The sequence below is a fragment of the Bombina bombina genome, chromosome 3 (assembly GCF_027579735.1).
Source record: "Bombina bombina isolate aBomBom1 chromosome 3, aBomBom1.pri, whole genome shotgun sequence".
NCBI classification, from domain to species: Eukaryota; Metazoa; Chordata; class Amphibia; order Anura; family Bombinatoridae; genus Bombina; species Bombina bombina.
In genome coordinates, this window is record NC_069501.1 from 1,031,298,333 (window position 1) to 1,031,326,320 (window position 27,988).

At 35.9% G+C, this 27,988-nt stretch overlaps 1 protein-coding gene across 1 annotated transcript in view; it reads right to left on the reverse strand.

Moving 5' to 3' along the window:
* LOC128654351 (fidgetin-like) overlaps positions 1-27,988 on the reverse strand; it is a 134,419-nt gene that overhangs the window by 11,217 nt on the left and 95,214 nt on the right. The gene's annotated exons all lie outside the window — the stretch shown is intronic.

Here is a 27,988-nt window from a genome sequence, read left to right on the forward strand (position 1 = left end):
ATAAACAACAAACTATCCCCCCATGCCAAATTTCTAGATTGACACGTTATGGCACTGATTTATTGTATATATACACATACATACACAAATATATATATATATATATTTATATAAATATATATAATTAGAAGAGCAGTGAGCATGTAGATATTGATACAACATTTAATTTAAATACACATTCAATGAGCTTTAAGATAAAGAACTTTATATATGGTTGCTTAATATAGAGAAAATTTAGATGTTGCCATCTTGAATGCAAATTTAGTTTTCAAATGGTACTGGGTTGCCCCAAAATAACTACATACTGAGCTGAGCATATTTTCCACAATTTGCAAGTGTTGCTTAATCACTGCATCATCTGACACTCTTTACTTTAGGGTTTTCAATGCACTGGCAAGTCAGTGCTGATTTCAGATACATCAATTAAATCAATTCTTCCGCACAGTCTGATTTTAAAGTGTGTAAACACAATCTGAAGGCATTTCAGACCTTATTAAACTCTAATGACATATTCTGCAGAGGTAGATTTTTCATGGAACTGTGTAGAAATATTTTCTATTAAGAAACCACATCACTTTCTTTGTTCAATATGTCGAGTTTTAAAGCACCCATGAAGTAATCAAAGCAACGTGCAGGAATGTTAATCACACATCAACGTCTTCAGGATAAGTAACTTTAATTGCATAATTTCTCCACTGATCAGCATCCCCCCTTTAACTAATGAACAGAGACAAGATTGAGAAACTTGCTGTGGGCAAAACAAATTCCAAATTTCAGTGCTAGTAACCATCTCCCCCCCCCCCCCTTTCTCTGTTGATTATATTACATGTGTGCTGTTCTATTCCTAGGCACAAAGTATTTTCTGCCCTCTGGCTAGGAGTTGTGGATAAGCACTGGCTTTCCCAACATCTGCATGAGCAAGTCCCGCTGGACCTATTGTTGTCCTTCTGTGCGTGTTTTCTTTCCAGTTCTTTTATAAAGACCATTGGGGATAGTCAAACTTTGGGGGTTGGGAAGTACCAGTATACAATTCACTCATGTTGCAGCTTTTAAGCTACTTTGTGGCAACAGGACAATTAGATTACCTAATGCTTTAATTGACTTATACAGCATTGCAGTTTCCATTTTTGCTTTTTTTTTGGATAGCAAAATGGCACAAGAGGATTTAAACAGCATCGCTGTGAGGTTCCATCTAGAATGCTCAACATTCATTGGCTATTATTAAAAGTGCCACTGATAGGTAAACGGTTATAAGTGATGGGAGAGTTCTTTCCAAACAGATCTTTTTTCATGAAAATGAGGGCAGGTTTTTCACATGAAATGCTTTCCTCCTGAAAAGATTATTGTTTAAGGCTGAGCCAAATCTTTTACAAAGCGGAGGGGAAAAAAAAAAAGTATAAACAAGAGGTTGACTAAGTCACAAAGGATGTATAAGATTGGCTCACAATATTATTGGTAATGGTATTATATTTAAATACTGGGCACAAGACAAACAGGGGCCTTTCAAGCACAGTACAGTCCCCACTGCTTTATACCTCAACCTATTCCCATTTGCAACACACAAAGTTCTCATTTTCTTTGTAATGGACCCATTCCTGTATTCTATGTAGATCCCTTGTATATACATCTAGGCTTGTGTATGGCATATATCTTGCTTAAAGGGACAGTGTACACTAGTATTTTCTTTGCGTGTGTTACCAATTATTCATTTTACCTACTGGAGTGCACTAAATTGTTAAATTACATTTTGTCTATTGTTTCACATATTTGTTTTAATTAAATTTCTTAAAAGTGCAAAAAAAAAAAAAAGAAGTAAATGCTCTAATGCAAACAAAATGTTTCAAATTTAGTAGCCGGTAAAAATATTTCGGAGCCAAACATACTTTATATAGATATTTGGAGAGTAACCCCAAAATTCTAGAAGCCAATGGCTCCCTGGCTCCTGGGTTTGTAGAGCCCTGCTCATATGTGTTAGAACATTTTATATTATTCCACTATCACTGCAAGCAAATAAGTTAAACACATAGTTAAAATCATAGCAAGGAACAGCAATGCATTACTGAGACATAGCTGAACAATGTCTTTATATTTTTTTTTAACCTTATCAATACATAATTTATCCAATTTTTGGTCAAATAAGTGTGAGCTCATGACCCATCTAAATTAGCTGTATCCTCCTGATCAAATCAATATTTAAACAACAAATTTTCATCCATAGCTAAAAATATATTTATTATCTTGACGTATATCTCTTTGTTTTTTTGTTTGAAAACTTTTACTCTTAGGGCTTGACAAATGTATATCAAACTTAAAAGGCAATAGGAAAATTGAGGATATTATTTAAAAAGCCAAAGTTTTCTAATGTAGATTTATATACAATAATACAGAAATTAGTTCTCTCCCTGTCTCCTGGAATTTGCTACCCCAAATGTCCTAAAGATACGTCACAGAGTTTGTCAAAATGTAGCGGCAGGTACTACACCAACACCCAATGATATGATAAAAAAAATATAAATTATTGAAGACATGCTAAAAAGGCAAACAGACATGGCAGGCAAGTGTGCAAACAGACTGACGCGTTTCACGCCCCCCTACAGGCGCTAACTCATAGACTAGCGCAGAATTTGTAACTGAGTTTTTCCAAATGAAAAAGAACAACTTCTTAAATATGCAGATCAGATATAAAAAATACAGTCAATTTATAGGTAACAATATTGCACTTTACATAATCAAAGGATCAGTAAACATCTTTTTAAATCCACAAAGCTAAATTATCATCAAAATACATAATAAATAATTAATTAAAAACAGATTTTATTTTTATTTAATGTAAGTCTTAAATTTGTTGTAAGGATCATTTGTGGATCCATTACCCGGTCACCCCATAAAATGCACCTTCTTGTTCGGAGCTAGCATTGCAGGCCACAAAAGACTACCGCCCTCCCCCTTTTCCTCCTTCCTAAGAAAATGAAAATAGCAAACATCTGGAGTAAACTAGCACGCATGCGCCAGATGTTTTGCCTTGGCACAATCAGGAAAGCATGCAAGACAAGTCTTTACAGCAGCGCAATTGGGAGCAACAGGATTGGTTACCCGCATGCTGCTTCTAAAAAAATAGAAATAGACAGACTAAAACTGGGGGTGGCCTACTGAGATACCCCTAAAAGCAAGGTTTAAAAAGTGATCAATATTCCTGCAAAATAATAAAAAATACATGATATATGCACAGCAAATATCAGGTTAACAGGCATTTTTAATATATAAAATAAGTTTTCTTATGTTTACAGTCCCTATTTCTATCTATCTATCTATATATATATATATATATAGTGTATATATATATATATATATAGATCTCATTTAATCCTTTCATACATCTTTAACTACTGTTTATAAAATGTATTGGAAAATCTAATTTTATGATAGGGAAAAAAGTGAGTGAGGCGAGTTAGACTTATACTTTTATTGGCCTATCTAGTTGGCCCAACCAAGGTATTATTGTATCTCACTACTGTTATTTAGCACAAACATATTTGCTTTTAGTGGTCCATGGCTAAAAGGTACTACCCATTAGCTTACATAAGGTAATAATGACTCATAGAAAATGTCATTTGGCAAAGATGGTCCATAAATGAGACACTAATGTGCCTTTTACTATCATTTGCTGGCAAATTTGTAAAGAAACAGCTATTATTTTCTGACTAGCTGTTTCAGGGGTGTCCAATGCCAGTCACATGAAACGAACTTGCTACTAATAAACATTCTTTCAGATTACAGGGCTCATTACATATAACACATGAAATACACGGGGCACCTATTTCTTGAGCTATTTTCTATATTCATGTATTGTTTATTTTCTATTCTCATGGAAGAAACCTTGGATTCCTATACTTTAAGTGGTCGACAAATCTGTTTAAGATTTAGGAGCCAGTAAGAATATTTAGAAGTCAGACATACTTTTAGGAGCCAGACATTGGTAATCGTATACAGATATAACTCTGAAGAGCCAGGGATAAAATTCTAGGAGCCAGTGGCTCCCTGGTTCTTGGGTTTGTCAAGCCCTGCTTTAAGGGTGCGAAATGGCATTAATTGTATACCAATAGTATTCCTACTGCAAGATGTGATTACCTTGTGCTAGGGAAAAAAAGAGCAATGCCAGACCTCAAAGACCAAGAGACCAGAATAAAATCTTATGATTGCCAAAGAGAATGTGCCACTAGCCTCCTTGGCAGCCAAAAGGTTAAGGTAGGGATTTAGAGCAACAAGAATACGGACCCAGTAAAACTACCATGATGCCCTGGATAAGAGTCGCTGCGTTAAAGTGAAACAGGAAATGCATATTATAATCATACCATGAAATAAAAGCCAGTAATATTAAAAGGTAAAACTAAAGCTTTGAGATTTACTATAAATGTGCATATTTCCTATTTGCATATCAGTGACTTAAAGCAGTGATTTTTAACCTTTTTTTTGCCGTGGCACACTTTTTTACATTAAAAAATCCTGTGGCACACCACCATCCCAAAATTTTAAAAAAATCACACATTGTAGCCTAATACAGCATATATATATACACATACACACAAACACACACATACTGTATGTATTGTGCTGTTATGCCATGCCTCCTACAAACTACCCCTGCACTGGGAGTAAAAAATAAGCAAAGTTTAAAAAATATGTCACACTGTTGTCAGTCTGCCGTGGCACACCTGAGGATCTCTCACGGCACACTGGTTGAAAAACACTGACTTAAAGAGTCATCAAACAAAGCATCAATGATTTAGAATACAATACATAAAGACAAGAAATCTGATTTAAGACAAACAAGTGGACACAGTGGGGCCGATTTAACAAGGGCCGAATGGCCCTGAATGTAACTGTTTCCGCGCAAGCCTTCAGACTTGATTGACACCCCCTGCTAGCGGCAGACAGCTTATGCTTTCGGCATTTATCGATGTGCGGCGGACATGATCGGCTACAGCGGATCATGTTTGCTCGAACTTTGTTAAATAGGCCCCAGAAACTTAACGAACATTGTACTATAAAATTGTCCACACTTTAATGTGCTTCCAGTGAATAATTTTACCTGCTGGAGTTTATATTAAAGCTATAGCTGTATAAAATTACTTTTTATTATCCATATAGCTGAAATAAGAGTAGGGTTTCAAATCTTCCACTGTGTGCATGTTCTTAAAAATGATGAAAAGACCACTAAATACAGTAGAATTGCTTAATCAAGTGCATAATAAAAAGACAATGCAATGGCACTTTGCCTTAATTTTAAATGTGCAGTTGATTTTGTATTCCCTTTCATTTGCCATCCCACTGAACATCATGTGACAGCCAATCACAGACTTAAATACATTGTGAACTCTTGCACATTTTCACTTTCAGCTGATGCCTAAATTGGAAAGTCTCTTAAAACTGCATGCTCTATCTGAGCCATGAAAGTTTATTTTTTTACTTTAGTGCCCCTTTAATTAGCCAGTGAGCAATCAGTCCTTAAAGGGACAGTACAAACCTTATTATATAAAATGTTTAGTTATGTGTAATGAAACAATGTATTTTATACTAACTTGATGACAGTGGCTAGCCTTGTTGCCCGTGGACTAAAGCCCAAATTGACTCCTTCAAATAAAGCAAATAGTAGGTGGAGTTTGGCTGTTGAAAAACAATTGCAGTAAATTTGCTTCATTCTTTAGGTATCCTTTGTTGAAGAAATAGCAATGCACATGGGTCAGCCAATCACGAGGCATCTATGTGCAGCCACCAATCAGCTGCTACTGAGCCTATATAGATTTGTTTTTCAACAAAGGTTATCAAGAGAATGAAACAAATGAGATAATAGAATTAAATTGGAAAGTTGTTTAAAATGGCATACTCTTTGTAAATCATGAAAGAAAGACTTTAGGTTTCATGTCCCTTTAATGGATGCAATTGAGTTGTAGGGACCTATATAACAATCTAGCATTTTTATACAAAACTACAAACAAATAATATAATTCTGAAAAAAAATATTGGGGGAGAATTATGCCAGTAATCCTCTTTGCGAAAAATCAGTGATGCACATTCTACTGTCTCAACGGAAATAGGGCTGGTCTCCAAATTTTCAGAAACTGATACAGGTACCCAAGGACATTTTGACCCGTGACGTTATCAAGACGTCAGCTGGAAGACAACATTACTAACATGATATAACTTGAAGTTTTTGGGACTTTGAAATTTCAATACATTTCCAGAAACATTTATGGTGATCAGTGAACTACAACAAATTAAAAAAGGGTACTTAAAACTGCACAAAAAATGCTTCAGGGAGAAAAAATGGAGAAAAAGACTGAACTTTTAGCATCATTCTCTACCTTACAATTAACAAGCAGTGAATACAGAACAGTTATACTGAAAGTGCTTGTCAGTCATGTATACAAGTTAGCAGGCTAAACACATTGAAAAAGATTGATAACCTAATTTAAAAAGGACACAAAACCCAACACTTTTCTTAGTATTGATCTAGGCCCATTTTGGTATATTTCATGGCACCATTTCACCACCAAATGCGATCAAATAAACAAAATTGTTCACTTTTTCACAAACTTTAGGTTTCTCACTGAAATTATTTACAAACAGCTTGTGCAATTATGGCACAAATGGTTGTAAATGCTTCTCTGGGATCCCCTTTGTTCAGAAATAGCAGTCATATATGGCTTTAGCATTGCTTTTTGGTAATTAGAAGGCCGCTAAATGCCAATGCGCACCACACTTGTATTATGCCCAGCAGCGACAGGGTTAATTAGGTAGCTAGTAGGGAGCTTGTAGGATTAATGTTAGCTTTAGTGTAGTGTAATAGACAACCCAAAGTATTGATCTAGGCCCATTTTGGTATATTTCATGACACCATTTCACCTCCAAATGCCCTCAAATAAAAAAAATGTTCACTTTTTAACAAACTTTAGGTTTCACATTGAAATTATTTACAAACAGCTTGTGCAATCATGGCACAAATGGTTGTAAATGCTTCTCTGTGATCCCCTTTGTTCAGAAATAGCAGACATATATGGTTTAGTATTGCTTTTGGTAATTAGAAGGCCGCTAAATGCCGCTGCACACCACACTTGTATTATGCCCAGCAGTGATGGGGTTAATTAGGTAGCTTGTAGGGTTAATTTTACCTTTAGTGTAGAGATCAGCCTCCTACCTCTTGATCCCTCCCAAACAGCTCTCTGCCAGTATAAAAAAAAAAAAGTTTGTATTTTTTTTAAAATTATATATTTTCTGCAGTGTAGGATCCCCTCTTGCCACCCAACCTCCCTGAGCACGCCCCCCCCCCCAAACAGCTCTCTAACCCTCCCCCCTCCCTTTCACGATTTGGTGCTTTTTTGGGTACTGGCAGCTGTCTGCCAGTACCCACTTTTCAAATTATTTACCCATTATTTATTTGTAGCTGCCCCCCCAATACCCCCCACCCCCTCCCAGATCCATTTTAAAACTTAACTTTCCACCTCCCTCTCCTAACACCTGCTCCCAAAAAGACTTCAAATGCATTGCAATGCACATAAGTGCAGATCTCAGGCACCCGCTCCTGTGTGCGCTCCTGGGACTGATCCGACACTGCTGGCTGGAAGTGATCGAGCGATGGGCCGCCCACCCGCCTCCCAACAGCTGCTCCCACCCACCAACAATCAGCACCATCACTGTGGCCCTCTCTGCATCGATGTGTCAAAAAATGTATTGCAGTGATGCCTCCATATCGAGGCATCATGGCAATACCTTTAAAGCGGCTGGAAGTGATCAGGACTGTTTCCACCTGCTTGAAACCCCTGAGGACGTGCCATGAACGTCCTTGGTCGTTAAGGGTATTTTTTTGTAGGACGTTCCTGGCACGTCCTCGGTCGCGAAGGGGTTAATGATCATTTACTGAGAACTAAATAAAATCTTTCTAAATGAAATGTTCTCACAAAGCACTAACTAAAATTCAGAGGAAAATTTAACAAAACCCCTTAACAATTAAAAACAAACAAAAAATTATTTACACTACAGACTTAAAATTTTACCATTATTTTACAATAAACCTAAATACACTATATTTCAAACCGGTTAAAGACAAAGTACAAAAAAAAAGGAAAAAAAAAGGAAAAAAAAAGTACAGATTAATATTGGTTTAACTCTAATGCAGTCAACAAATTCTAAAAATAAATGCTGTTGACCTTTAATGTTTGTAGGGGGCAAGAACATGTTATACACAGATATGCATTCTCTTTGTTTCAAATAAAACTAAAAACAATAAACATAGAGTGATGAATATTAAAAATGAATCTGCATAAACCAAACAAAAACTAATAAAAATAGAACAGGTGGAAGAGAGGGGAAAAAAACCCTGAATGATTTCTAGGACAGATGTTTGAAGGCTTGTACTGGGCAGTGTGAGAAAATGACTGTCCACTGACCAAATGGCACGTTAGATTCCCACCCTTGTTGCATGGTCATTCTCCATATCTGAAGACAAAGGAGTGATAGAGGACGGGAGGGGTGGATCCCATTGTTCTCCCTGGACCCTAATTATGGAAATCTTGTTAATCTATTCAGCAGCGTCCTAAACTGATCTTTTGTTCGAAAGGGCTTTTTCTTAAATCACTGCAACTGGTGCATGAGGGCTTCTCAGCAGATCAACGATACAACATGGGGGAGGTGAACACTATTGCCAGTCACCTCTGCTACATGCATCCATTACGCAGCTATGTATAGTGTCCTGGCAAGATGACAACTAACTGGACCTTCTGTAAATGTAAACCATACAATAACTTTCTTATAAACTGCAGCAAGTCTTAAATACCATGAAAACCCTTGTAATCCATATACAGACCTTGTAATCCATATACAGACTATAACCCGTTACATCAAAGTAAAATAAATGGAAAACAACGCCAGTGTTCTCCACAGAAAATGTTGCCAGCTGGGGGGGCATTATGAATTAGATGGGTGGGTTCAGTGTAATATGTTGTAAGCTTTTAATATTATTTTGCTATCCAAGGCACAAATTAATTGCATAATTTAAAATGAATGTATTTAATTATAATTTATGCAATAAGCATTGACCATTTTTAATATTAGCTCATTTTATCTGAATATCAACTTCAATTTTATCTGGGTGATAAGTAAAATCAGCAGGATGGTGCCCCCATTGAAAGTCCCTGGACACTGAGCACTAGAGAAATAAAAATCCTCATCATATCACTGAACTAACAGCTAGTGAATGAGATTTTTTTTTAGCTTACTTTGTGGCACTGTTCTGATTAATTTTAATAAATACCAATGTATTTGCTTTGGGCAAAGATTTTTAGAATCTAAAAATTACTGCTATTATTTATTATTGCATTTCTGAGCTGAATACAAATTGAAATAGGCAAATTATCTACTAGTTTCATGACATATATATTTGTACTCCATTGAAAGGTCAGGATCTCCAGTATTCAGATGATGTAAGGGTTACTAGACTAAGTGATAATCCATCTGGTAGTTGGTTGACATTATGCAAGAACAAAAATACACAGAGCTGGCAGCTTGCCACAGGAATGCGTTTCTTAACAGGTGACAGTGCATGAATGTCAGTATTCTGACACGCATTGGAAGGGCACTGCTCTTTTCATTAATGACCAGGATAAATAAAAAGGCTGTCACTTTGAAACCTAAAGAGTGACATTTTTAACAAGGGTCCACCGTACAGTACGGAAATGAACCCTTGTTATAAGGCACTAACACAGCGAACACTCACACAACGCTGTCAAAAGATTAAAAGGTAGCAATGCTAAGCGCTTGTTTATGCTGCTACAGGATGTGGACTGATTAAATCCAATGTCCCTGGAGGAACAAGTAAGAAGGAAATCGCATCCTTAACCCACATACTTAATCAGTCTGATAGCACCCGGAGAGCCATGCACAGCCAACTGATTTCTTCACAATTTGTCTCCAATATAGGTGAAAGTGACACGCACTTGGGTTATGTGTATACCTCAGCTGGGTGTATTTGTAATAGTCAGTAGGAGGGAAAGTCACCCTAATGACAGCTGTGAAAATCATTAGACACCTTCAATTGCAAAGTACATTCTGTGAAGAGATAGTGTAACAGATCTCAACAAAAATATCTGATGTAGCAAACTCTGTACTTTATATAAAGCGACAATTATATTTGCTTTGTATATTAAAGCCTGTACAGTGTAATGTAAACTAAGCAAATCATAATAAAACGCTGCTGTGCTTGTATTGTTACAATACATCAAGCAGAACAAGAAACTACATTTTACATGTCTTACAGTCAACAAAATCTAGTATAAAAGGAAGACCACGTCTAACAAAAGCTCTAGCTGAAAATATTTTAAATATACATAAATATATGTGCAAAGAAACTTAATAAGAACATTTATAGTAGCTACTAAATAATTACACGTGTGTGCATTCAAAATATTTGGATATCTCTGAATGTGGAAGGGGTGGCCCTTTGTGATATTCGGCTATTTTCAGAGCCTAATTTAAACTTGTGAAACAGCAACACATTAAAATCTGTGCAAATCTAGATGTGTTGCTGTTTCACAAGAATACATTTTGCTCTAAAAAATAGCCGAAGAAGCGCACAGGGCCTCCTCATTCCGCATTTGGCGGTATCCGAAACCTCCAAATGTACACGCCCACGTAAATATTAATTAGGTCAGTAATGCGGTGAAAGGTATATTTATATATTAATCTTTTGTCTAGGTAAAGTAGATTAAAGGGACAGTCTACACCAGAATTTTTATTGTTTTAAAAGATAATCCCTTTATTACCCATTTCCCAGTTTTGCATAACCAACACAGTTCTAATAATATACTTTTAACCTCTGTGATTATCTTGTATCTAAGCCTCTGCAAACTGCCCCTTTTTTCAGTTCTTTTGACAGACTTGCAGTCTAGCCAATCAGTGCCTGCTCCCAGATTACTTCACGTGCACAGTGTTATCTATATGAAATATGTGAACTAACACCCTCTAGTGGTGAGAAACTGTTAAAATGCAATCTGAAAGAGGTGGGCTTCAAGGTCTAAGAAATTAGCATATGAACCTCCTAGGTTAAGCTTTCAACTGAGAATACCAAGAGAACAAAGCAAAATTGGTGATAAAAGTAAATTGGAAAATTGTTTAAAATTACATGCTCTATCTGAATCATGAAAGTTTATTTTGGCCTAGACTGTCCCTTTAAGCAATTTCTAAATGTATTATTCTAAAGATACAAAAATCTAGTTTTGTTTTACAATCCGACGAGCTAGCTTCAATTTGTGCATCATTATCATCCCTACTGTTAAAAATACATTGTAATTAAAATACCCTAATATTTTCCTGATGGTTGAACACGATTTCCAATGGTTTAAAGGGGAATAAAAGTGTAAAAACAAAATGGTTTAATGTGGTATATGCAATCAATACCTTAATAATAAAATGTCCTAACTTTGTGTTAAACACACAGTTAAAGTCAGCTCCAAAGCAGCAATGCTGAACACATTTAGTGAGTCGATGACAAGAGGCATATAAATTGAAAAGCCTCTTAAAATAATATGCTCTATCTAAACAAAGAAAACAACAACAGAGCGCTATACGGATACGTGCTCTATAGAAATATATGCCCTTCAGAAGTAATATATAATTATAGGAGCTGCTTCTAAGACCCCTTGAGAAAGTTTGCATGTAGCAAACAAAACGCATAGGGGCTGGCTTTGCAGAGTAACGTTCGTTCAATGGCACTGGGAAGATTGGTTTTCTTGCCTTCAAAGGTTGGTGTGTTAGAGGCCCATTTTTGGGTGGATCAGACAGAGGATTATCCAAGAGGACTCTGTATGCTGAGCAGACCCTCCGGCTGCAGGCGGCTTATGAGGAGCAGCGAAAAGGACTCCGCGTCACCCTTGGAACTTGGCTGATTTTCTAGCAGATAAGCTTTTTCCTTTTTACATTCCGAGAGTGCATTTTTAGCCGATTTGTGTGTTTTTATAATAAATATCGCTGTGAATCTTGGATGCACTTGGTTTTTTCGCTTTACATGATCTGTCTAATCCATGAACATTTCATTGCGATTTTATATGCAAGCAATAGTACAATAATAAAATGCTCTACACTACAAATATAAAACTATTAACCAGACTGAACATTCTGCTTCCTTCTCTTGGTTATCCTTTGTTGAAGGAGCAGCAATGCACTACTGGGACACACTAGATGAGCCAATGACAAGAGACATTTATGTGCAGCCCTCAATCAGCAGCTAGAATCCAGTAGTGCATTACTGTTTGTAACCGTACATAGCTATGTTTTGCACCAAAGGATACAAAGAGAACAAAGCTTATAAGATCATAAAAGTAAATTGGAAACTGGTTTAAAATTAAATACTTTTTAAATCTTGAAAGTTTAAATTTTAACTTTACTGTTCCTTTAAATTATATAATTAAACTTAGTGTTAGTTTGCTGCAGTACTGCCACATTGAGATGGTGAACTTTCTAACACGTGTGTGCTGTTAAACGTAAGGATAATAATTAGTTTCTTAAAATAATGTCCATTAATTATTTTCCTGATCCCTCAAAAACAACGGCGCACATTCTTAGTTCTGATTTTTCCATGGAGAAGCAAAAACTTGTGCACAAGGCCACTTTTGGACCAGCTGCCCATCTCTAAAATATAAATAAAAATGTGCAAGAATAAATTACTAAACTTACAAATGCACTGTAATAATCTATAAAACAGAGGGTGTGTAAGAATTTAAACGTTCTTAACTCCAGTATAAGCTTCTTGGGTAGAGAAAGTTAGAAGCGCTTACGTACAATGTTCCTGCTCTAGCTGGCGTCTACAGGTTTCCGCAAATTACATATAATCTATTTGTAAAAAAGTCAATAATTAAAAAAATATATCATGCAAATGTCATAAAGACTTACTACAGAGAGTTGCTACAATCAGTAAAAAAAAGAAATATCTAATTTTCCAAAAATTTAAAAAAGGTACATTATATATACACCTTTTGCTTTTGTGTAAACAACGTGTTTTGTCCCACACTCCCTACAGAGGTCAAAAGCAAAATCTGTAAACCTAGGTATTCATAGTGCTGCAAATTGCCTAAACAATATATTGATGGACAGCATTTGCAGGTTAAAGAATGTGATGTTTTGGCTTCGTAGGGAGTGTGGGATAAGCACATTTTTTTTTTTTAAAGTTTGAAAATTGTGTTTGGAATGTATCCAAAGCTCAGAATCCTGACCTTACGACGGTGTACACTGTGATTGCTTGATATTCATGCTTATATATGTCCCTAACTATCCACAGCAAAGGTCAAAAGATAATCAATACCCAGAAGGCTTTTTAAGATCATGTCCCAGTACTGTAAAACAATACAAATTTTAACAAAATGATCGTTTTCAAAACATTTATTTTGTACACATTTTTCCCAATGCAGATTAATGATCTGCATTGAAGCCGATTCCAAAAAAAAAATTCAACATTTATATTTTTGACTTCTTAAAATGGCTCAATATAATTAATTCCAGTTTGATAGGCTACTTATATTTTAATCTATACTCACAGAATGATTATCATAAGCATTAGATGTAGGGTCAAATGATAGGTAATTTGATCCACTTCATTCTCTGCTTGAGCATCTTTTCTTAGATGTTAGGGATCAATTCCCATATAACGCAAAAAGCTTTAGACAGAAACCTGAATTTCTTGTCTTACCAGAAATCATTTCATATCATATATATTTAGGAACTGCATCTTTATTCTTCTTGGCACTTTCACTTGTTCCAAGGCTACAATTACAAATTGGAAGAACACAGACTGCAGGATTTATACAAGGGAGTGTTTGTTGCAGTTAAAGACACATTGGCTATATTCACTAGGGGAAGAGATGGTGCATAGAAGAATTTCTATAGCAAACAGATTTTATAAAATAACAATTGCATATGTACTCTACCTATAGACATACATGATTGCATGATTTAAATTGCTATTATAGTTGAAAAATTACACTCTCTTCTAATTTAACACTAGAGACCCTGCAAATCGAAGGACAGGTGATCTAAACCAGTGCTTGACAAATATTTAGATATATGTAGAATAACCCAAAAAGTTAGAAGCCAAGGGTAGAATTCTAGGAGCCAGTGGCTCCCCTGGCACCTGGATTTGTCGAGCCCTGATCTAAACCTCTCCTCTTTGGCGAGATGATGTAACATGTCTCATCAGTACTGCAAGGTTACTTAAAGACTTTTAAAATTGCATTTTTTTTTTCTTGGGAGCTGTTTATCTCTCTATGCGGAGTTCTGGATTTAAAGGAGACACAGCTACTGCTCAAAAAAGCCCCCAAAGATCTGGTGAGATTTCTCTCCATGCCGGTGGGTTTTTGATCACCAGGCCCTACGTGTTTAACCCACATAAAGTTTCAGTTCAGGACCAGCAGTTCTCCCCTTTTGATGAGGTTAAAAACAGAGCTGCTAAAATTACATGTTCTAACAAATTAGAGCATTTAATTCTTCCCACTATAATGCCCCTTTAATAAGTTATATGCAAGTAAAACTCGCAAAACAGTGATATGACCCCCTTTATTGCCAGAAATATGCACAAAATGGTGAATTCATTACTTAATTGTCAGTAACACAAGCAGTAGACTAAACAGTAGAATAGTTATTTAACCTGTTAATTTGCCATAATACATCAAATGAAAAAATAATTATTAAACCTCCTAATTGCCAGTATCTCATACACATTTTATTCAATGATACATAGTAAATACCTCCATGGTTCAGACACAAACAATACACAACCTGAGGAAGTGCAGCTGCCCAATAAAAAACAACAACCAACCAAACTGTGACCCCTCAACAGTACCGATATACGTGATGCTACTAAAGCAGAGCCTCCAGATAACTATTTGTTCTAATACGTGATGTCTCTAGCTCTTAAAGTGACAGTAAACACTATGTAATTACAATATTTTTCTACAAATTAAATTAACTTCATAGGTGAGTTTGTTTTCTAACTCAATGAACACTATGTTTACTGCAATTGCTTTTTAACAGCCAAACTCCACTCAAGGCTTACCACATTAGGAGAAACCATTCCAGGCTTGTTACTGCAGTAGATGCAGCATGCCACTGTTATTTTGTTAGTACAATCCCCAGTATTTATCATTTTGTTATTTTATAATCTCTGATAAAGCCTATTAGGAACAGATATGTAGCAGGGCGCAGCTTGTGAACTCTGCAGTATGCACTTTTGATTTTTAGAGCTGGAAACCAACATTTTCACTTAAATTCCAGGAAAATGGGGCAAAATAAAGTAAACCGCATATAAGACAGATACACATGCACCAGACACTATAGCTTTACACATTGGCAAGGATGACATTCCGGCAGCAGAAAGAGCGCTTCATCATAATACAAACATCACATTAAACATTTCTTCTGGGCAAGCTGTGCTCTATGTCCATTAGATGATCAGACCCACAGCAGCTGCATCTCCTTATGCACAGTTATGCAGATGGTCTATTCATGTCTTCAGCAATCTGATTCCATTTTTAAACACAAAAGCTTACAACAAAAGAGCAAAAGCGGAACGTGAAAAAGTTACAGCATTAAGTATTTGAGCTTTATTAACATAAAGTTGACGTTCAAACTCTGTTTTAGAAGATTACTACAAATGAACAAAACTTATTGGGGCAACATCCACGCTTTTAGTGAGGCAGAACGACATTTCAATCAATTGACAGAACTAAATTCATGTTTCCCCTCGGGTCTCATATTCTGTCTTTTAACAATGAGTGCATGTTTTTGAAGCGCCCAGCATGTGATTTTTGCCTTTAAGAAGTCAATTCCAGTCAATGTTTTCTGTGTAATCTGAGATCCGGAATTTAGTAGCTTTCCTCTAAGAAGGCTCAATGGTACACTGGTGTTACAAATTATTAAAACCAAAACGTACTATTTAGAATAAGTAACCTTATGTAGGTAATTATTTGTTAGACTTAAAGGGGCGTTATACTGTAAAACTGACTTTAGCCTCTCCACAAAACAAAAATGTACATATACAGACATACCTTGGAGATATTGCGGGTTCGGTTGCAGACCACCACAACAAAGTGAATATAGCAATAAAGTGAATCACACTAATGTTTTTTTTTCCCCAGTGCATAAAGAGTTAAATTTACACTATGTGCAATATCATTATGTCTAAATAAAACAATGCACATACCATCATTAAAAAATATTTTATTGCTAAAAAATTCTAACCATCATCTGAGCCTTCAGTGATTCATAAACTTTTTGCTGCTAGTGTGTATATATTTGTATACATGTGTATTTATGTGTTTAAATGTGTATACATTTTGGAAACATTTCACAGATAAACTTGCTCGACACAGGGTTGCCACAAACCTTCAAATGGTAAAAGGAGCAATATCTGCAAAGCGCAATAAAGCGAGGTATGTCTGTATTTTCATTTACAATTGTGTCAGTGCTCACTAGGTGAGTAGGAATGAAATCATGTGCACAGCGCTTACATCTGTATGAAATAACTGATGGGCCAAACAAAACTGCAGGGGTGGTGTGGAAAATGGCACATTTAAAGGGATAGTAAACACAAATATGTTAAATCAAAGTAAACATAAAAAGAAACAGTTAAAAAAAACAAACTTGTTTTCTTGTAAAATAAGCACTTAGAAATTCTCAGTGTAACCACAGCCCTCGCAGAAATAAGAGAGGTGACATGTTGACAACATTCTGCTTCTTCTGAACATGCTCAAATATGACTCCCTGTTAATCTAGAATTCACTGAATAGTAAACCAGCTCATGTTACTCTAGTTTTAGGACATCAAGTTAAATAAGCCTTTCTGTAGAAACCCCGGCCTCCTTGTAGGGCTGTGACAAGAAGTAATTGACACTGCACATATAAAGTTTATGTGAACTTTATATATATATATATATATATATATATATATATATATATATATATATATATATATATATACAGGGAGTGCAGAATTATTAGGCAAGTTGTATTTTTGAGGATTAATTTTATTATTGAACAACAACCATGTTCTCAATGAACCCAAAAAACTCATAAATATCAAAGCTGAATAGTTTTGGAAGTAGTTTTTAGTTTGTTTTTAGTTATAGCTATTTTAGGGGGATATCTGTGTGTGCAGGTGACTATTACTGTGCATAATTATTAGGCAACTTAACAAAAAACAAATATATACCCATTTCAATTATTTATTTTTACCAGTGAAACCAATATAACATCTCAACATTCACAAATATACATTTCTGACATTCAAAAACAAAACAAAAACAAATCAGTGACCAATATAGCCACCTTTCTTTGCAAGGACACTCAAAAGCCTGCCATCCATGGATTCTGTCAGTGTTTTGATCTGTTCACCATCAACATTGCGTGCAGCAGCAACCACAGCCTCCCAGACACTGTTCAGAGAGGTGTACTGTTTTCCCTCCTTGTAAATCTCATATTTGATGATGGACCACAGGTTCTCAATGGGGTTCAGATCAGGTGAACAAGGAGGCCATGTCATTAGATTTTCTTCTTTTATACCCTTTCTTGCCAGCCACGCTGTGGAGTACTTGGACGCGTGTGATGGAGCATTGTCCTGCATGAAAATCATGTTTTTCTTGAAGGATGCAGACTTCTTCCTGTACCACTGCTTGAAGAAGGTGTCTTCCAGAAACTGGCAGTAGGACTGGGAGTTGAGCTTGACTCCATCCTCAACCCGAAAAGGCCCCACAAGCTCATCTTTGATGATACCAGCCCAAACCAGTACTCCACCTCCACCTTGCTGGCGTCTGAATCGGACTGGAGCTCTCTGCCCTTTACCAATCCAGCCACGGGCCCATCCATCTGGCCCATCAAGACTCACTCTCATTTCATCAGTCCATAAAACCTTAGAAAAATCAGTCTTGAGATATTTCTTGGCCCAGTCTTGACGTTTCAGCTTGTGTGTCTTGTTCAGTGGTGGTCGTCTTTCAGCCTTTCTTACCTTGGCCATGTCTCTGAGTATTGCACACCTTGTGCTTTTGGGCACTCCAGTGATGTTGCAGCTCTGAAATATGGCCAAACTGGTGGCAAGTGGCATCTTGGCAGCTGCACGCTTGACTTTTCTCAGTTCATGGGCAGTTATTTTGCGCCTTGGTTTTTCCACACGCTTCTTGCGACCCTGTTGACTATTTTGAATGAAACGCTTGATTGTTCGATGATCACGCTTCAGAAGCTTTGCAATTTTAAGAGTGCTGCATCCCTCTGCAAGATATCTCACTATTTTTGACTTTTATGAGCCTGTCAAGTCCTTCTTTTGACCCATTTTGCCAAAGGAAAGGAAGTTGCCTAATAATTATGCACACCTGATATAGGGTGTTGATGTCATTAGACCACACCCCTTCTCATTACAGAGATGCACATCACCTAATATGCTTAAAGGGCCATAATACCCAAATGTTTAAACACTTGAAAGTGATGCAGCATAGTTGTAAAACGCTGACTAGAAAATATCTCCTGAACATCTCTATGTAAAAATGAAAGATATTTTACCTCAAAAGTTCCTCAGTAGCCACCTCCCATTGTAAAGGATTTCTAAGCAGCATTTTAGTGTGTTTGTCCTGGGACATCTGAAGGGACTAGCATCGTGCACTCTCATATTATTTCACCAATCAGGTAAAGGAAGCTTACTATGAAATCTCATGAGAGTTAAGTCAAATCTCATGAGATCACAGTAAGAGTTCATGACCTCAGCACTGCTGATGCTGATTGGCTGCTGTTCATTTCTTCATTTTTTTTTTATTTTTACCTGCAGCTGGGAGCAGGTGAGTATAACTTTTTACGCAGAACTTACTCTGCTGAGCTGAGGAGATTGTGAGGTAAAATATCTTCCTTTTTTACATAGAGATGCTCAGGTGATATTTTCCTGTCAGCTTTTTACAGTTATACTGCATCAGTTTCAAGTGATTTAGCATATGAGTATTATGTCCCTTTAATTGGTAGTAGGCTTTCGAGCCTATACAGCTTGGAGTAAGACAACATGCATAAAGAGGATGATGTGGTCAAAATACTCATTTGCCTAATAATTCTGCACTCCCTGTATACACACACACACACAGGATATATATATATATATATATATAAAATATTATATATAGGTATAGTTATATACAGATATATATAGGAATATCTATAAATGCTTAGAACATATTCTGCTGTGTGCAGAACATCGGAATGTGAAATATTTACAGTAAATACATAGTTAAAACCGTAATTAAATATGAATATTCCATAAGTATGCTTTTACATGTTTTCCTCTACTTAACGGCAAAGGGCTCCAATGCACTGTACATACGTATTTATGTGTTTGTGGTGTATATATGTCAGTAAATACATATATAGACACATATAAATACACATGTACACACATAGTATATAAATACATACAGTATTACATATACATCTTTAGACATGTACGTGTGTATCTCAACACCCTTTGCCTGCCTTTTTTTCTAACACCTGAGACCTCATATCTTTGAGCCTTTATAACTTTTGTGTGCAATATTTTTTAGAATACATTTTTATTAGTCAGTGTTATTATAAGGCTAAGTGTACTTTGTAATGTATTTTTGATGTTTTGTAAAACTTTTTATTTTTTCAAAACAGTTAACCAGAGCTCTGAAGTTGCGGAAATTATTCTAGCGTAAATCGCGATTGTGCTCAATTGATTGTGCTTACATTCAACTCTTAATATGAGCAATAAGCCCGGCGAGTGCAAACATCCCCCTTATCGCTCGCATGCAAATGTTTGCGCTCCACTCATAATCTGGTATATTATGTTTAAATGTTATGTATTTAGATTCTATAAATATGTTTTCATTATAAGTTAACAAATTTATATATGTATGCTTCTGCTGTAGATTTTTTCTATACATAATAAAAGTCTTACCAAAGGATTTACTAGTTACTTGGAATAGTTAAAACTGGACAGAGTAACATAAGGAGCCATCCATAAGTCTTTTAGGAACCTGGGGGTGGCATTTTTTTGTTTTGTTTAGAGATTTATTACAAACTTAAAAATATATTCAGGAGACAGAAAAAATAAATAAATACAGGCAATAAAGGGCTGCTGTGATTTTTCCCAAACTTAGCAGAAATTATAACTAAATACTATAATTTTACTATGGTACTTTATGCTCAAAATGCAACTCTTAGACAAAGAGGAATCACTTGCAGGAAAGTCGAGGGAACCAGCTGACTCTCCTTCCTTCCCCTTAGACAATGGTGTAAAAGGGCACAACGTATATGCTCAAATGGAGCTGGATGACGCTGCCATAAATCACTGCTGCAGTACAGTAAATAGAAAAATCGGGACATTACAGGCTACATTTTCGAAGATTTAAAGAGAGGTGGTGTTGTAAAAATACACAAAGCAAATCTGTTTTATTGTTTACACATATTAGAGATTTTCTAATGCACAAAACATGCTAGAATTCATTAAAGCATCTAATGTCCCTTGCTATGTGTTTAACCCTGCAAAAAGGTTCCCAATTATTCATTTTACATGCTGAAGTGTATTAACTTGCTTAAAAATATATAATTTACCTTTATTTTGTCATTTGAAATAGCTGTTTTGCCCGTTAGAAATTGCAACATATACTGAAAGGTTCAATACTGAAATATTGGCTATATACATGAACTAACACCCTGAAGCTGTGAAAAACTGACAAATGCATTCATATAAGAGGCGGCCTTCAAGGTCTTAAAATTAGCATATGAGCGTACCTAGGTTTAACTTTCAACTAAGAATACCAATAGGACAAAGCAAATTTGATGCTAAAAGTAAATTGGAATGTTTTGACTAGACTGTCCCTTTAAATATGGCTATTATCGTGGTTCTTGTGAAGAATGCAAAAATCACAATATCACAACTGCAACAATGTTGCAATATATTAAGCTGGTCAAAATGCGCTTATACCAGAAGTGAAATTAGTGCAGTGTGTTAACTGCTTGGATGCCTGAGAGGGTTAAAATGCATTGCAAAGAAATATTTTGCATGCAGACTTTTCCAACATGCAATGGGTTAACATTAATCCAATCTCAAACTTTAACCTCAGCCATCTCAAAGCATACGGCAATAGTGTTGTCAGCAGCATTGTTCCTGTGGGATTTTTTGGTCAGCAAGAATTTGGCAGACGCACAATCCCTTGTCACCATATTCCTGTACAACACTGTGGATACTGACGTTGTCACAGCAAAACTGTGGCTGGGTACTGTGTTAGTACAGCAAAAGTTAAATCCCTTGAATACAAATTAACAAACAAAAACAAAAGCTGTCTGTCAAATATACAGAAGATCTAGGGTACAAGTAGTCTCATAACAAAATTAATAATGAATTTATTCACTTTTCAGTACTACACATAGTGGATGAAAGCAAATAAGTCAGTGTAGACTTGTTAACCTTCACAACCACGTAATGATTTTTATCAATAAAGTTATTTTAAATGCAGCAGTCACAACACTTTTGGTGCACACATGAATGATCAGGGTTACAGGGACATGAAACACAATTTTTACTTCATGATATATATAGAGCAAGGAAGTAAAACATTATTCAAATTTATTTCTATTATTGTTTCTTCATTCTCTTGATATCCTTTGTTAAAAACCAGGGAAGTAAGCTCAGGAGTGTACAAGTCTCTGGAGCAATATATGGCAGCAGTTTTACAAGAATGTTATCCATTTAAAAGAGCACTAGAGGGCAGCACTATTTCCTGCCATGTAGTGCTCATGACACCTACCTAGGTATTGCTTCAACACAGAATACCATGGAGACTACTAAAGGGACAGTCTACCATAGAATTGTTGTTGTTTAAAAGATAGATAATCCCTTTATTACCCATTCCCCAGTTTTGCATAACCAACACAGTTATATTAATATACTTTTTACTTCTGTGACTAACTTGTATCTAGGAACCTTCTTCCAGCCCCCTGATCACATGACTGTGACTGTTTATTATCTATTGTCTTAAATTTAGCATTGTTTTGTGCTAGATCTTAAATAACCCCCTGTGCCTGAACACATTGTTATCTATATGGCCCACATGTACTTTCTGTCTCTTTTTGTTGAAGAGAGATATAAAAAGCATGTGATAAGAGGCAGCCCTCAAGGGCTTAGAAATTAGCATATGAGCCTACCTATGTTTAGTAAATTGGAAATTACAAGTCCTATCTGAATAATGAAAGTTTAATTTATACTAGACTGTCCCTTAAGCAAATTTGATAATAGGATAAAATTGGAAACTCTTTAAAAAATGTAATGATTTGTCTGAATCACAAAAGAAAAAAATGTGGGGGGGGGGGGGGTTCATGCCCCTTTAATATGTTAGCAAAAGTAGGTGCATAAGTGTTTTCAGCTTGCATTGCTATGGTTTAGTGCCACAGACAGCAGTCCAGTTGATTGTACTTGATAAAGGTTTAATACTTTAATTCTGTCTCACTTAAATTTAATATTATGTATGTGACGTTTTTGTATTTTTTTTTTGTCTTTTTTAAGCCTGCTGAATAACTATGTTTATTGATTCCAGACTATATTGCTTTTAAAATCTGTTCATTGTTGGCATTTTTTTTGTTTTACCTGTAAATGTACTTAAAAAAAATAATAAATATAAAAAAATATATTATTATTATTAATTCGGAAACTATTCCCCTTCCTCAGTTTGCAGATTTTCCGCACAGCACACATATATTGGAAGTGTTATGATAATTATGTCTACAGCAAAGTTATTAAGAGCAGCAAAAAGGCTGCAGGTATGAAATTTCTAATTCGGTTATAAATGCCATAGTGTTCTTGGTTCTAGAGTATGTAATGCCATCGTTTTGCAGAAACTGGGTATCTTGTAGAACAGTTTACAGCCATTTCAAAACTTTTGCCTGCAATATCTTAAAGTGCACCAGTTGTGTGGTTTAGATAGTGACAAAAAGCGTCACTAATATATGCCCTGTAATTAATGTTTGTCTTTGTGTGTGTGTGCACTGCTTCTGAAGCAGAGAATGAATCTGTTCAAAATAGGGAGGGAGATTTGCAAAGTCATTTCTTCTTTTTCTATAAAAAAAAACAACAAAACAAATTGATAAATGAGCAAGATGGATATTTAATCAAAGCAGAATGACCGCACAAAAAAAGTTTCCCCACCATCCCCCCAACACACTAATAGAGACCGAGTCATCAATTCCCATATCTGGACACCAAACTGAAGTTAGTGCAGTGTATGGCTTCTCTGTCCACTCATATATCATAGCCCAGAGCAGCTGGACATTACAAGAATATAGACTGACCAACATGCCATTCTCCATCTGTGCTGTTTCAGAAGCAAGAAGCAGTGTCCAGCAATAAGAAAATGAATATGTATCAATAATGATTGGAGACAGCTGAGCATCTTCCATCTGTTCACTTTGACAAGACAGATACAGGGTGTCTAACATCACTTTCAAAAAGGCATTTTACCGCGTGCTCAGCCTTTTAGGGAAATCCAGCGCTATACAGTGTGAGAGTCACAGGGCCAAATTAGCTCACTGGTACTGATAGATGGATATGTGTGTATGTATGCATGCGTATTGTTATGTAGAATGGATGTTGAGGAACAAATACCAGGGAAATAACTTATAGATGCAGAGACAATAAAATAAGAAGGTAGGAGAAAGAAGAAGCTGTGGCCCCCTGCCTACCAGAATTTCTCAGCGCACATAGGATTTATGTATCCCAATTGTAAAGCATGCAAATTCTAGATAACGTTCACAACCTTTCCATTTTCTTATGTGATTCTATTGTAAGAATCTGTAAATCACAGCTGAGCGCAAATGTGCTGGATGTTTCTAAGCTAAGCCCTTCATGAAATGAAATTGGCCTGTTAAAAAGCTGACAGGTAGGTTCTTAAAAGTAAAAGCACTTACCTGTTAAATTTACAAAAGGGATGCCTCTGGCACTTTCTATTGGCTAAAAGATTACAGCCTTGATTGGTTGCAAGCAGATTAAGAGCCATTCAGACATGCAAGTGCTTTACACATTAAGCACTTACTACCTATCATATTGTTTTCCAAGCTGCTTGTCAGAGAAATAAAAATGCTCCAAAAGGTACATACAAGTACCATTTATAAACAAGTGTTCTTCACCTCTACAGTGTGAACTTTTTGTTTATTTAAAACTCAAACTCACAAATACAGACACTCCTCAGAAACCAGGATTGCTGAGGACAGTAAAGAGACAAATTGCAAAGGCCTTTATCAGCAATGTATACACTTGAACTATACTTTTAACTGAGTTCTGGTACTTTACATTTGATCAAATTTGTCAACTAAATCTGACCTATAAAAACTGTGAAAGTTATAAAAATATTGTGTGTAGCATATTTCACATAAATATCTTTAGTATGGAACATGCAGTTACTATAGGATTATACAGATCACAAAACTCAATTTTATTACCACAAATTAAAAGGGCAAACTATAGACAAATACACAGATTCATCCAGTGTTTGTGCCGTCTCTTATCAGACCTTTGCGGTAGAATTTCCATATGCTCATGTCATGTACAGTGAAACTATAAATCTCAAACCTTTGAATTTTTGTTTTTGGTTATGAGTATATAGATATGCACCAGTGCAAGTCCATTTGGCAATTAATGATGCTCTATAGAAGAAGTCAAGTTTGCCTGTCAATGGGGGCCTTATGGACCCTATCAAGGGATTAACTGGTCGTAACTGTGACATGGCTATAAAAGCTGGTGAGAAGGGGGTGAGGAATGTTTTATATTTGGGAACCAAGTAGAACTGGAATGTGGAAAATGTACATAACATATGGTAAATTCCTTTACAACATCCACAGTTTCTTTGAATCCTCTGGCCGGTAACCCCTGTGTAAGAGCAACAAATGGGGAATACATGTCCTGAGGTAATTATTAGTAATATTTGGCATTTTATGACGTGGAAAGGAAGATGCAGCTATCATTGATCTTTTGCCAAATCCCTTCTTCACTGCTCAGCAATAAAAGTGGTACCCACAAAGAAAACAATGCAGACATAATTCTTGAAATCATAGATTAATAATAAATATCCAAAATTAAAATAAAAAAGAGTTTATATCAATTAAAGATAAAAAAACTTATATTTTGGGTTTCATGTCCCTTTAGGTGTCCTTTTATAGTTTCTTATCAGTGCTCGATAAATCTGTTTAAAATTAGGAGCCAGTAAGCATATTTAGGAGCCAGACATACTTTTAGATGCCAGACAGTGGTATTTGTATATAGATATATGGAGAATAACCCTAAAAGTTAGGAGCCAGGGGTGGAATTATAGGAGCCAGTTTTTCCCTGGCTCCTGGGTTTGTCAGGCTATGTCTTAAAGAGACACTCAATCAAAATGAAACTTTCATTATTCAGATAGAGCATGCCATTTTAAACAACTTTCCAATTTACTTCCATTAACAAAATGTGCACAGTCTTTTTATATTTAAACGTTTTGAGTCACCAGCTCCTACTGAGCATGTGCAAGAATAAGAGTGTATGCATTTGCAAATGGCTGATGGCTGTCACATGGTGCGTGTATGCATTTGTGAATGGCTGATGGCTGTCACATGGTACAGGGGGAGTGGAAAAAGACATAACTTTAAAATTGTCAGAAAAAAATCTACTACTCATTTGAAGTGCTATTGCATTGCCTTGTTTTCATGCATTTGTTGATTATGAAAACTACTGTGTTGACTGGTCCTTTAAGATATTCAGAGCACAATATGGTTTTTAAACAAAGATTTTTTTTTACAATAAAAAAATACTACTACACAATATTACCTACATTATTTTAACCCTCACATACTGGGCTGGGAGAATTAAAGGCCTGAAATAAACAGTATTGCTATTAACTTAATGCATCACGGTTTTAGGTGCACAGCAGTCCCAGGATATTTATGTTTCCCTGAAAGATTCTGAAAAGTCAGTGACCTTGAACAGTTGAACACATTTGTAGCTGAAGATGAATGCCAATATATTACATCTCAGTTATGTAACATGAAATTCTTGTGATCTTAACAGCTCAGCATTGAAACAGCCATAAAGAAATTTCATGCTGCTCAAATAAAAGCCATCAAACTAGAGCAATATCTCTTCACCCCGTACTGTAAAATATCCCTGTTAGCTCTGTTCTATAAACGCCCAATAATACTTCAGTAATACATATTGTTCCACATCAAAACAAAATCATCAAATAAAAATGCGCAATCATTCATGTTTTGTCTCCTAAACGTCTTACACAGTTAGATAATGACTATAATTTATTTTAAAAGCATGATACAAATCTGCAGAGAAGTGAAGTTCTTAGGACTAGTTTCTTGCACAGGGACACTCAATCAAAATTAAACTTTCATTATTCAGATGGAGCATGCCATTTTAAACAACTTTCCAATTTACTTCCATTAACTAAATGTGCACAGTATTTTTATATTTAAACTTTTTGAGTCACTAGTTCCTACTGAGCACGTGCAAGAATAAGTGTATGCATTTGTGAATGGCTGATGGCTGTCACATGGTACATGTATGCATTTGTGAATGGCTGATGGCTGTCACATGGTACTTTTTATAAAAAGACATAACTTTTAAAATTGTCAGAAAAAAAAATCTACTACTCGTTTGAAATTCAGACTAAGTGCTATTGCATTGTCTTGTTATCTTGCATTTGTTGATTATACAAATCTACTGTGTTGACTGTGTTGAGACCCTACACCCCCAAGAAATATCAATTCAAATCATGGCAGCAGACCTCAAAGACTGACCTCCCCAGAGAGCAGGGTTCTTATTCCTTCTTCTCACCTATGTCTGCAGATTCTGTTGGAACTTTACAAGTAAAGATAATAACAATAATATTAACAAAAGGCAACCATCTAATTAAACTTATAAATATAACTTTAGGGACTCAAACTATTACTCTAGGCATCAAACTATTACTTTTACAGTGCACATAACCTATATTATTGTTTATATTTAATAGTAAAATAGTGCTGCATTTCATCGTGTTAAGCACATGAGGAAAGGGTTTACATTACATGACACTATTCATAGTGATATTATACAGATATGGTAAATCAGTAAAAGAGACATGCTAATTTCTAACTATTATCAGGGTTAAAGGGACATAAACCCACAATGTTTCAGATACAGCATACACTTTTAAACCACTTTCAAAATGTACTTCTATTATTTAACTTGCTTACTTATTTGGTATCCATTGTTGAAAAGCACACCTAGGTAGGCTTAGGAGCTGGGAGCTAGCTGCTGATTGGTGGATGCACATTTATGCCCCATGCACTTCACTTACTAATGTTTTTGGTTAACTCCCAGTAGTGCTTTGCTGATCCTTCCATAAATGATACCAAAAGAATAAAGCAAATTTGATACTATAAGTAAATTGGAAAGTTGTTTAAAAAAGTATGCTCTATCTGAATCATGAAATAAAAATTTTGTGTTTTAGGTCACTTTAAGTGAAAAGCGATAGTTGCTAATCAGTAGAATAGGATCCAGCACTATTCATTAGGGATACTGTAGCAGACTTCCCAGCCATTCAGGATGCTGTGGGACTGTCCCCGTTTGGGAGGTCTATCCCAATTCCAGCCCACAGCTTCTCAGCATCCTAGTTAGCTGCTCCTAAGACATGTTCTGCTCCGCCCACAACAAACCCAACTATGCAACAGCCCTGTGCACAAGCACCCATAACCCCACCCCTCCTGCAATGGTCCTCCTCAAACGTTTTCTAACTTCCCCACCTGAGAACCCTTTGGAAAATGTTGGCAGTTATGCACTAAATTAGTTAAATATGGGTTAGCCAAAATATAATTCAATGTGTTAAAGTAATTTTAAAGTGTTGTTTACTGCAGCTAGTTGTGGACAGATGTAAATTAACTCATGCTCT